The sequence below is a fragment of the Meles meles genome, chromosome 3 (genome assembly GCF_922984935.1).
Source record: "Meles meles chromosome 3, mMelMel3.1 paternal haplotype, whole genome shotgun sequence".
In the NCBI taxonomy this organism is placed as follows: Eukaryota; Metazoa; Chordata; class Mammalia; order Carnivora; family Mustelidae; genus Meles; species Meles meles.
This window is the reverse complement of record NC_060068.1, coordinates 178561757-178575294: the sequence shown is the minus strand read 5'-3', so window position 1 is coordinate 178575294 and position 13538 is coordinate 178561757. Positions and strand designations below refer to the sequence as shown.

The following is a 13538-nucleotide window of genomic DNA, read 5'->3' as shown; positions in this document are numbered from 1 at the left end:
CCTTCTAGACTTACAAAATCGTCAGTGGAATTTCCCCGTAGCAAAGTCTCTGTTTTACACCCCGAGGAAAGGTAACGGATTAGACCCCTTCGGAGTTCCAGGCCCGTGCCACTTGGTAGAAGAGACCAGCAGCTGAGCCGCACACAAAGCTTACCGATGGAGAGAGCTGAAGGCCATAGAAAAGTCGCATGAGGGAAACGATTCCCGAGGGAACTGGGCCCTTATTATTACTCTCCGGTGATAAATTCACTGATTTCTCTGCATCTTCCTAGTGAATGAACATTTTTACGTTTCCTACATCATAATTAAGACTGGGATTATCACCCATTAGAAGGAACTGGAAGAGAAGAAAGTGACTAGGATTTTTTTTTCAAACTATCCATTTTATTACTAAGCAAAATATTTCCTTTTTATGCTATACGTTTATTTTATTTATTTTTATTCGGGCATAATTGATATACCGTGGCCTGTCAGTGTACGACGTGCTGATTCAGAAGCTCTGCACATTACTCAGGGCTCCTCACCGTAAGTGTCCTCTCAATCCGCTTGATCTCGTTCCCCCATCTGCCCGCCTGCCTCCCCTTGGCAACCACCATTCTCTGTATTTAAGAGCCTTTTTTCTTGTTGGTCTACTTTTTCTTTCTTTGTCTTGTTTCTTAACTTCTACATATGACATTTGTTTTGCTCTGAGTTTTTTTAATTAGCCTCTAGGTCCATCCATGTGGTCACACATGACAAGATTTCATTCCTTTTTGATGGCTGAGTAATACTCCATTGTATATGTATACCATATCCAGTCATTTACTATAGACATTTGGGCCACTTCCGTATCTTGGCTATTGTAAACAACATTACAGTAAACACGCGGTGTGTATTTCCGTTCAAATTAGTGTTTTTGTTTTCTTTTCTTTTTTTTTTTTTCTTTTCAACCTCATGCACTCTTGGTAGGACTGCAAATTGGTGCCGCCACTGTGGAAAACAGGGAGGTTCCTTAAAAAATTAAAAATAGAATTACCATAGGACCCAATAATTCCACTACTAGGACATTCTCAAAGATGATGCTAAAGAAGCCAAAAATTTCCAGGGACTAAGACAAATAATTCATGGGATCGCACTTTTCAGAAAACATCAAGGAGATATTTCTGTCTTTTCTTTTCTTTTCTTTTTAAAGATTTTATTTATTTATATGACAGAGATCACAAGTAGGCAGAGAAACAGGCAGAGAGAGGAGGAAGCAGACTCCCCGCTGAGCAGAGAGCCTGCTGCGGGGCTCGATCCCAGGACCCTGGGATCATGACCTGAGCCGAAGGCAGAGGCTTTAACCCACTGAGCCACCCGGGCGCCCCTGTCTTTTATCTTCTTATCTGTGTTGTATCTTGAAGACGACTCATCCAAGTTCCTTCTCTCAGGCATCGTCACCAATTCGTAGTATGTTTCTCTGGAGCAACACGTTGATTTTGAGCATCAGCATCGTGAAACCTGTGCTGGTCGCATTTCCCTCTTTGTGTCGGCTTCGGCAGAGCTCAGAATAGGTCTGCGGGCACTTCCGAAGCAAAGAGTTGAGACCAGAACCTCCTGTGCCTGCTCCCTATTACGTTAACATTATATAATGTTGTATTATAATGTCCTCTTCCTTCCTTCTTTCCATGCTAATGTCCTCATCTTTCTTTTCCTTTGTAAGCAATTCTTCTTGCGAAGTATTTCAGAGATGCTGCAACGTACAGAGCATGAGATGATAAACGTGCGCGATCCAGACGGTCCAAAGTTAATCCAGTGTTACCTTCCTGTAGATCTGTTGCTGGGCTCCTGAAGCCGTTATTGTGTGGGCATACCTCCTCTAAACAGCATCTATGCTTATTTTTTTATTCAATCTGATGTGTTTTCTGATATATTAATGTGATAGATTAATGTGTTTGATTTTGTTACTGATGTAGGGACTCACTTTTCCCTCTTACTTTTCTTTTTCTTTCTTTTTTTTTTTTTAAGATTTATTTATTTGACAGAGATTACAAGTAGGCAGAGAGGCAGGCAGAGAGAGAGGAGGAAGCAGGCTCCCAGCCAAGCAGAGAGCCCGATGCGGGGCTCGATCCCAGGACCCTGGGATCATGACCTGAGCTAAAGGCAGAGGCTTTAACCCACTGAGCCACCCAGGCGCCCCACCCTCTTACTTTTCAATTACTTTGCTTTTGTTGGTACACCTTCCACTTTCTAACTTCAGAAGGATTGATCCCGTATTCTGTATTCTTTTCTTTTCCTTTGCTAGTTAGGGTTGCCCTTTCTCTCTCCTTCTCGTGTGCATGCGTGCTCTCTCTCTCTCTTTCTCTCTTTATATACACACTTACAGTCCTGTATATAGCCAAATATATAAAGTGTATGTGCTTACATAACTACGTATGTAATAAGACTACATATGTAATATGTAATATATATTACATATTATACAATATATATTATATTATACATATTATACAATATATATAGTATTAAGATATTCTGAAGTTGATCATGATATCTTCTATGTAATTTTTCTTAGAACTTCTGTTGCAAATGGTAATCATAGTATTTATTAGATTTACTCTTGTTCTTTACCAATTTATTAGTGCCTTTTTTATGAAAGCATAATTAACACAGTGTCACGTGAGTTTCAGGTGTACAGTACAGTCATTCAGCAGTTCTATGCATTTCTCAGTGCTCATCCAGAATACTCTTAATCCCCTTATTTATTTCACCATCTCTTATTTTAGTTTCTCAGTGTTCCACGATTCATTCTTTACGCACCACACCCAGCGCTCCGTGCCATCCCTGCCCTCCTGAATACCCACCACCAGGCTCACCCATCCCCTAACCCCGCTCCCCTCCAAAACCCTCACCCTCTTTAAAAAAAACTATTCATTCAAGTTTATTTCCCTTCTTTCTGATGTCTGTCATTTATTAGTTCTTTCACTGAGGGTCTGTGAGTAGCAAGGGCTCCTGTTTTTTCCTTTATGTTGAAATATTTTTATCTGCCTTATTTCACATTGGCTCTTGAGTCACAGTTTGAGTATAATACCGTAGGTTACCACTGTTTTTCCTTCGTATTACGATGATGATATCTCGTCCATGTCATCATCTGTAGCTGCTGGTGAAAGGTCCTCCATCAATCCCATTGTATCTCCTTTCGCCCAACCAGTGTCTCCGGTGCCCCCGGGTCTCAGGACGTCCCTCTGCACGTGCATTTGGTCTTCTTCACCTAATGGCCTGGGTGTGATTTTCCATCTGAAAATTCACATTTTGGCAGTTTTCCACATTACCACCTTATATATTCCTTCTATCTTTACTTTTTCCTCCTTGAAATCTTATCAGTTGAATATTGTGCTGTTCATTCTGTGTTCCAGGTCTTATACTATTTCCTCAGAGTTTACACGTCTTTATTTCCCTGCACCGCCTTCACTCTGGTGAATCCCTCATCCACACTGAGTGCATAATTTCAGCGATTATTTATATCTAAGACGGCTGTTAGGGTCTCTGGAAAATACCAATTTTTTATAATTCCATATTTTACCTAAGGATTCCATTTTTAATTTTCCTTTATTAGCATAATAAACACATCGTATGAAATTGAATAAGTATATGGTATGAATACAGCACTTATTTCATTCTGTTATGATGGTGTATAAATGAATGAATTCTGCCGTGCGGTCTCTGTGCTGACTCATGGCGGCATGTCTCCTTGGGTTATATGTAATTTAACGGTGAGCTCACTGGCATCAAAGGCCTGGATCCATGGAAATTCCACATACTCTGAGGTATGAAGGCATTACTGTGATATATTTTTCAGTGTCTCTCTGCCAGCTCCCTCTGGGGTTCACCCCAGTTCAAGTCAAAGTATTTTGTTAAATTTAGGTCAAGGTCAAGTCCCTCCACTAAACGGGTCTTGTGAATTTGACTAACATTTTAGCACAGAGCAAGATTGGGGATCTCATTTCAGGATGACTTTGCTTCCACTCATCACTCTAGATAATCAACGTTCCTGACAATTATCAGACTGCTAGACAGAGTTTTTATGTTTCCTGTTTCCTGGTAGGACAGTGGTTTATGGCTCCTGACTTGATTCAAGAGCTCAGTTCCAATTTCCCATGAAGGAAATGCCTGGCAGCACCTTGCCTTGGGTAGACATTAAATCTCACACTCCAAGGCCTGTGTCAGCCCCTGCTTCCTCCCAGGCTGTTTTGCATCAAGACCCCTCCCATTCTGCTCGTGAGTACCCTCTGTATACGGAGTATTTTCTCTTCTCATGAGCTCGGCTATCTAAAAATAATAATTTTGTTATACTTTATGAAACCTTTTTGCTGGGATAATGATGTTTCTCACTTCCTCACTTCTGTTTAATGTGCTGAACTCGTTTTGTTTTGTTTTGTTAACTATTTATTTATTTCTTTATTTGAGAGAGAGACAGGCAGAGTGAGAGACCATATTAGGGGAGGTCAGAGGGGGAAGCAGACTCCCCATTGAGCTGGGAGCCTGATGTGGAACTTGATCCTGGGACTCCAGGATCATGACCTGAGCTGAAGGCAGTCGCTTAACCAACTGAGCTGCCCAGACACCCTGTTTGTTTTCTTTGGAGAAACTGCCTCATGTTTTTTGGAAAAGGAGAAAAATGACTAATAAGTGAATGAATGAATGCATGAATAACTACTAATAGAAGAATTCATGACCTCAAAATGATAATCAAGGGGAAAGGTTTGCCTAAAAGAGGGCCAAATATCATCCCTGTTTGACACAGAATCATAAATCTGGCTCTAATCTCAGAATTTGAATAGCTGTTATTAAATTATTGGTTGACTCCTCTTTTTAGCTTGTTCTCTCGCTTCTGTCTGCCTTGTACTATATAACTTTATCAGAAATGTTAGCTACCTTCAAAGACCAAAAATGATCAAACCTGAATTGCTTTTTTTTAAGATTTTATTTATCTTTTTGACAGACAGAGGTCACAAGTAGGCAGAGAGGCAGGAAGAGAGAGAGAGAGAGGGCAAGCAGGCTCCCTATTGAGCAGAGAGCCCGATGTGGGGCTCAATCCCAGGACCCCAAGATCATGACCAAGCCGAAGGCAGAGGCTTAACCCACTGAGCTGCCCAGGCGCCCCGAGCCTGAATTGTTTTTGCAGTTCTTAGTACTTTCATTCATATTGTCTGCCAAGCTAAGTATATTAAACCAGGCATGGGCAATTGTTACAATAAGAATGATTTTTTTCTAATAAAATTTAGTTAAATATCATGTGTTTTATTAGCCCAAGTTAAATTAAGATAATGATATTTTGCTTAAGCAGAATTAATAATTGTAATCTTAAATATGTGAGATCTATTATTTCTGCTGAAATTCTTTGATACTTATTCCATTATTTATTTGAATAATTGATGCCCATTAATTCTTTAGTAGTCATTTCAAAAGAGTCACTTTCATTTTGGTTTTATCTCCAAAAAGGAGAAGAAAGTAGAAGAAAGTTTAATGGGAGAATCATTCATGTCCATTGAAAGTAGACTTGATTTTCCGAACAGAAATGATGGAAAAATAACCATTATGGGGCGCCTGGGTGGCTCAGTGGGTTGGGCCGCTGCCTACGGCTCAGGTCATGATCTCAGGGTCCTGGGATCGAGTCCCGCATCGGGCTCTCTGCTCGGCAGGGTGCCTGCTTTCCCCTCTCTCTCTGCCTGCCTCTCTGTCTACTTGTGATCTCTCTCTGTCAAATAAATAAATAAAATCTTTAAAAAAAAAAAATAACCATTATGGAGGCAGTTCTCTTTGGTGGGCAACCAAACTGGTAGATCCAAATATTGGATCCCGAGAAAGGAAGTTACTCCCGGTGAATGGGTATGAATTTTAGGGGAAATAAAGAAAGAGGGTAGGAAGGAAAGAAGGAAAGAGAGAGAAGGAAGGAGGGAGGAAAGAGAAAGAGGGCAAGGAAAGGGAGGAGTAGGGAGGAGATAATTCTCACTGTCCAAGATAAAATGAACCTTACAGTTTTGCTGAGATCAACAGTACCTGCTGTGGATTCGGGTCATCAGAAAGTAAGGAAATGCCTCACCAATAGTAGTTTGAATGTAAGGTGGCAGTTTAGTTTTTCCCCATTAATCAAAGGCCAAAGGTTACGGTATGGCACTTGGATCCTTTGGGTTCTCTGGGGGACCTGGATCCCGCAGCACACATCCCTGCTTTCATAACACTCTGCTCCTCATCCTCCTTCTCTACGATGGCAGCATCCGCATTCCGAGGAACAGGAGGGAGGAACAGACCCAGAAGCAGAGGGCAGAAAGCATCCGTAACTGGGAGGAACAGACCCAGAAGCAGAGGGCAGAAAGCATCCGTAACTGCTGTCTCTTGCGGAAACTTCTCAGAAGCTACCTCGTGACACTTGGGTTTACAACCCAAGACAGATCTTAGTCACACGTGTGAACCTGGCTCCAGGGGAGGCTGGAAGGAGTAGTCTTTGCTCTGTAGGCCGGGGTGCCCATCTGAAAATGCTGTCATTATGAAAAACGGAATTCCTGAAAACCAGTATTCTCTCCAGGAATGAAAACAGATTCGTGTTGCATTTAGCTGTGTATCAGTGATCTGGTTAGATACGAGGAACCCTAACAAGAACAGTGGTGCTGAGCATGTTTTCACTCAATGAAACAGGCCACAGACCTTCACTTTTATACCTGGGGATATATCTGAGCATTTGTTACGGAAATCGAAATTCATAATAGAAGCACACACATGCACCCAGTCACACGTGGAATCATTCCGCAACTATTTAATGAGCTGCCAGGTACTAAGCATCGCTAGAGGTGCAAGGGAAGCACCAGCAGCCCCCGAAATGCCCTTTCTCTCACATAACTACACTCTAGAAGGCGGCACAATGATGATGCGGTAAGCAAATACACATATGATAATCCAGCGGTGATAATCGTTAAGAAAAAATGAGACAGAATGGGACACTCTGGAGCTGTGGAGGGCGGCGCTTCAGATGAGAGTGACCAGGGAAAGCATCACGAATCACGTGACATTAAAACAGAGGCCTGAACGACTTGAGATGGGAACTATGGGGCTCTCTGGCAGAAGAACATTCCAGATGGTGGGACCCACGGTATGTTCAAAGAGCCAGGGTGGTGGGAACAGAGTGAACCAGGTGAGAGCTGTGGAGGATGGGGTCTGAGGGGCAGCGTGACGGCAGGTGGTGTTGACCCTCCCAGGCTATTAGGAGAACTTGGGGTCCGGTGCTAAGTGTGACAGGAAGCTCCAGAAGGCTCTCAGCTGAGAATGTGATCTGGGTATGTTTGCGAGCATTGTTCTTGCTGCTCTGCAGGGGGAAGGGGTTTAGAAATAGGAAGGCCAGGTAAGGTGGTGGCTGGCAGCAGAGTCGCAGAGCAGGGGGGACTGCGGGGGTATCTCATGAGGAATGACGGAGACAGTCTTGCTACTGGACTGGATACAAGCGATAAGAGAAAGCTGATTCTGTGGGGTTTTTATGTTGGTATTGGTGTTTGGCCCGAGCAATTGGGAAAATGGTGTGCCATTTAACAGGAAGGGAGAATCCTAGGGGGAGAGCAGGTGGAGAGGAATCAGGGACTCGGTTCTGAACATCAGAGACGTGTGTGTGCATCCCAGACAGCCAAGTGCTAGACCTTCACAGAGGGAGGGAGCGTGTGAGTCCCGGGTTCCTGGAGGAGCCACAGTTTGGGAAACCCAGTGCACAGGTAATATTTAAATCCATCAGATAAGATGGGCTCAGCTAAGAAATGAGTATAGGAAGAGGAGACTGTGGGTCTTCTGGGGGAATAATGTGTCTGAAACTTCAAATCTTCAGCCCTTATTGTTGCCGTGGAATGGAGGCTTTTTGCTCTGCCTAATACAATTCCTTCTCCCTTTCACCACATCACAGGACCTTCAAGTGGTCAGAACATCCCGAAGTTCCTAAGTCCTGTTATTAGAGAAAGGCTACTGTGATCTGTAATAATGATGAATATTTAAATGCCTCTTTGCCTTCTCAGCTTCTAATTCTTTTTAAACCAAATTCCCTTTCATTTCAAAGTTCTATCACCTGTCACTTAAAAAAAGAGAGATAAAGGGGGTTTTATGACTGCACGGTAACCTACAGTTAAGAGAAAAGCCTTCTTCCCTGAGTTCATATCATCCTCCTGGAACACCATGTAACAGGTGTGAATAGAGCGTTGATGGGAGAATCTGCATCGTTCTTGGGGGAAGGAGGTGAGGGCAAGGAGGGAGGAGGGCCATGGAAGTCATCACATTGAACAGAATTCCAGGTAAAGACATCATTATTTACCCACAGAACCAGTTTATAGTTAATACAGCTTTCAGATATTTGAGAGATAGTGGAGGTATATTTCTGCCGGATTTTTCCTGCCTGCAAATGGGCTTTCTCACCCATGCCTGGACCACCTGTAAGCAATAAATTGACTACAGAAAAAAAAAAAACCAACAACAACCAACCAGAAAGGAGAAAGGACCTTGTCTCAAATCAGCTTTTTCCATATACTGTAACAATACACTTGATTGAAGTGCCAAAATCAAAAACTGTCACTAAAAAGTGTAATTGTTCTTACCTCATGACAGGGAAGAGTCAGGTTTGCTTTTCAGTGAGTATATAAATCAATTATGCTTGTGTGTTAGCTTTGCAGCTAGAATGTTAATTAAAATTTACTCTTCTACACAGACATCTGGGTATGCTCAATGAGTCTGAACGTGGTTTTGATAGAGCAGTCAGGATAAACGGTTATAATTAGGAGCTTTGGGTCAGCCATTACTTTGTCTTATGGTGTTTCTTGTTCCCTGGGATGAGCGGTCCATCTGAACACAAATGCCAGTGAACTATGAACTTGAGAACTGGACAGCCATAGGTTTGAGGTGCTCTGGGTCTAAATCTCAGGCTGTGACATCATGTTCTCGATACCAACTCATATCATCTGCAAACACAGATAAGCTTACTTCCTCCTTTCCAATGTGATGTCTTTTATTACAATTTCTTGCCTAATTTCCCTGACTAGAAACTGTGGTGTGATTTCAGTAGAAGTAGTCACAGCACACATATATTCTTGTTCATGATTTTAGGAGGACAGCGTTCAGTATTTCATCATTAAACGTATGTGACCTGTAGGTTTTTCATGCATGCCTTTATTAGGATAAAGGAAATCCCCCTTTTTAATCTTAGTTTCTTAAGTGTTTTCATAATAAAAGGATGTCATATTTTGTCTAATGCTTCTTCAGCAGCTATTGATATGATCATACGGGTTTCTTTTCCTTTATTAGTACAGTGTATTATACATTAGTTGGTTTTCAGATATTAAACCAACCTTGCATTTCTCAGATAAATCCCACTTTGTCATGTTATATAATCCTTTTTATATATGACTAGATTTGGTTTCCTAATAGTTTGTCAGGGTTCTCGTGTCTATATTTATAAGACACATTGGTCTCAGTTTTGTTTTCTTATGAAATCTTTGTCTGATGTTGATATGAGGGTGATGCTGGCCTTACAGAATCAGTTAGAAACTTGGTCCGTCCTTTTTATTTTCTGGAAGATGTTAAAAACTAGAGAAAATTCTTCTTTACATGTTTTGTGGAATTCACCAGTGAAGCCATTTGGGTGTGAGCTTTTTGTTGCAAGTAATTTTTGGTTTGGGTTTTGTTTTAATTACTGATTTAATCTCTTTTATAGGTCTATTCAGAGATTCTGTTTCTTTCTGAGGCAAGCCGGATAGTCATAACTTACTTTATTTAGCATTTAAATACAATTTAGTTAACATATAGTGTATTATTAATTTCAGGGGTACAATTTAGTGACTCATCAGTTGCATATAACAGCCTGTGCCCTCCTTAATGTTCACCACCCAGTTATCCCTCCCTCCACCACTTCCCCAGCAATGCTAATTGTTTCTTATAGTTAAGAATTTTTTATGGTTTGCTCCCATTCCATTATCTTATTTTTTCTTCCCTTCTATGTTCATCTGTTTTGTTTCTTAAATTCCACATACGAGTGAAATCATAAGGTATTTGTCTTTCTTTGACTTAGTTCACTTTGCATAATATACTCTAGTTCTTCCATGTCATTGAAAATGGCAAGATTTCATTCTTTTGATGGCTGAGTAATATTCCACTTCATATGTATACCATATCTTCTTTATTCATCTGTCAGCCCATGGACATTTGGGCTCTTTCCATAACTCATTTACACTGTTGGTGAAAATGCAAATGGATACAGCCATTCTGAAACACAGTATGGAGGTTCATCCAAAAGCTAAATACAAAATGACCCTATGACCCAGCAATTGAACTACTAGGTATTTACCCAAAGGACACAAAAAGACTGATTCAAAGGGACACATGCACCCCAGTGTTTATAAAAGCATTATCAATAGCACAAAGGATGTATTTTTAAAAGATTTTATGTGTTTATTTGAGAGACAGAGAGAAAGACAGAACACAAGGAAGGGGAAGGGGCAGAAGGAGAGGGGAGAAGAGGACTCCCACTGAGCAGGGAGTCTAAGCGGGGTTGATCCCAGGACCCTGAGTTCATGACCTGAGCCACAGGCAGGAATTTAACCAACTGAGCCACCCAGGCATCCCCAAGGGATACATTTTAAGTACAAAAAGCAGTTGGTATAGAATTAAAAGGATAGAAGACATGTACCATCTAAACAACATGAGAAGATTACTGTACATAGAGTAATAAAGTAGACAGAAAGAAGTATCAACAAAGACATTAAATAATAATGAAAGAGGCAAATCATCAGGAAACATAGAATCATGAAATGTGCATAATGCCTAAAACAGAGCTATGAAATACATAAAAGGAAAAAAATGGTACAAACCAAAGTGTTTAATACATCTACAATCACAGATTTTTAGTATCCCTTTTGCTTGCCTTATTGAATAAATAAGGATATAGAAGACATGAACAAGATTATGTACTTCTTGAACCTGATATTCATAGAACACTGACCCAGCTGTAAAATACATGTGATTTTAACTGCAGGTGGAACACAGCCAAAATATATACTAGGCCACAGAAGCATCTTGATGTATTGTAAAGATTGCAATAAATTTGAAAAGATAAAAAAAACTTAGTGTGATGTCTAACCACACCAAAATCAAAATAGAAACGAAGAGAGCAGAATATCTAAAGTATCCCCAAATATCTCAGCCTTAGACTATATGCTTTTGAATAACCTATGAGTCAAATAAAAAAAATCAAAGAGAAATTAGAAAAAAAAATTTTAAGATTTTATTTATTTATTTGTCAGAGAGAGTGAGCACAGGCAGACAGAGCAGCAGGCAGAGGCAGAGGGAGAAGCAGGCTCCCTGCTGAGCAAGAAGCCAGATGTGGGACTTGATCCCAGGACGCTGGGATCATGACATGAGCCGAAGGCAGCTGCTTAACCAACTGAGCCACCCAGGCGACCCAGAAAATATTTTTAATATCAAAATATAACCTACCCAGAAGTGTGGGGTATAATTTGAAACAGTAACTTAGAAGTTTGTAGCTTTAAAACACTTATATTAGAAAAGAAGAAAGGGTTAAAATTTGTTGCCAAAGTTTTGACTTAGGAAACCAGAAAAAGATGAGCAAATCAAGTAGAAGGGAATAAATACTAAAGAAGGAAGAAATCCATAAAATAGAAAACAACCAATACATAAAATTAATAAAGCAAAAGTTGGTTCTTTGAAGAAGTTGAAAAATTCCTAAACCACTAGCAAGACTGATCACGAAAGAGAGATAATCACAGAGCACCCAACTAATGATGTAAGAAATGAAAGGGGATTCACTACAGATCCTACAGACATTAATGGAATAAATAAGGAATATTACAAATTACTCAAGACCAAAAAGATCTATAATTTGCCTAAAATGGGAAAATTCTTTGAAAAGCAACTCTACCAAAACTGACACATAATGTGATAGAAAAAAAATTTTTTTAAATAATGTTGAGAATGATTGACTTCTTTTTTTTTTTTAAAGATTTTATTTATTTATTTGAGAGAGAGAGCATGAGAGGGGAGAAAGGCAGAGTGAGAAGCAGACTCTCCAAGGAGCAGGGAGCCCGATGTGGGACTTGATCCCAGGACTCTGGGATCATGACCTGAGCTGAAGGCAGTCGCTTAACCAACTGAGCCACCCAGGCGCCCCAGGATAGAAAATTTTAATGGGTTTATATCCATTAAATTTATTAAATTTTGTCTTTGAAACCTTCTTTCAAAGAAAACTTCCCACCATTTCTTTGTGATTTCTTTGTGACTTCTACTGAACACTTTAAGAAAATATTGCCAAATTTCATAATTGTGAGTAGATTAAAATGTCCTATCATGGAAAGAGACTCAAGGATTGAGGCTAAAACATAAGGTCAACTCTGTACTAGTACAGGAGATCTTGCTAAAATTAAAATACAAGAAAAGTAAAAAATAAGGATGGAAAACAGCTATTCTAGGAAACAACTTACAGGAAAAGGAAATTTGCAGGAATAAAAATTTCTGATGACATAGAATCAAGCGGAAGGCATTCAGCACAAGAAAAAGAAAGACTTGTGCAATGGTTGAGTCACCAAGAGGACTTAATAATCGTAAACCTTCACACACTCCAGCATCTCTTTGAAATAAAGAGAAGCCATTAGAATGTTCAGATATATTGACAAACCCACAATCCTGGCCCGAAATATTAATACATTCTAAAATTGACAGACCAAATAGAACCATTAAGTCAGCCCACTGGGAATCTGACTAACTCATCTGGCTCTGACAGTACACATATTTAGGGAACGTGCTTTGTTTCTGGCAAAAAGAAATACATAACATTTTTAGAAATCTGTAAGATACAATAGATGTAAATCATGTTCATCACACCCTAGGAGAAAAATAAATTGTTAAAGTAGAAATAATAGAGACCACAATTTCTGGTCAAACCTAATAAAATTAGAAGTAACAGGAACAGATCAAAAATAATCTTGTGGAATCTATAAATTAGACTTCTGAATAATTCTTATATTAAAAGGAAATGGAAGTTGAAATTACAGGCTTTTTAGAGAAGAACAACAATGAGTAACTACAAATCAAAAGCTGTAGGATTTGGCTAAAGCAGTAGTTCTAGAAATATTTATGTCCTTAAGTGCATTTATAGAAAATATAAAAGATTGGCAATAATAACAATCAAGAAAAAAGTAATATGTTTGTGTAAAGAAGGAGGAAGCAATTGTCAAAATTTAAATCAGAAACTAATTACGTGAAAAAGTATCGGAATGCATAGACCTTAATAATAAACCCAAAAGCTCGCTCACTGTGAAGCTCAACAAACATGCACAGCTTCAAAAATCTGATCTAGAGAGAAAAAGAAAAAAGACATTAAGATCAAGAAAACTGCTTCAGAAATGGAGACTTTTAAAATTAAAAGAATATTTAGAATACTTTACATTTAAAAATCTAAATCTAAATTTTCCAGGAAAATTATCAAAATTGACTCAAGAAATAGAACCAATAAGCAAGACAGAAATGTGACACGTCTGCTCCTAAAA

At 39.6% G+C, this 13538-nt stretch overlaps 1 protein-coding gene across 2 annotated transcripts in view; it reads left to right on the top strand.

Moving 5' to 3' along the window:
• ADCY2 (adenylate cyclase 2) overlaps positions 1 to 13538 on the top strand; it is a 407413-nt gene that overhangs the window by 313044 nt on the left and 80831 nt on the right. The gene's annotated exons all lie outside the window — the stretch shown is intronic.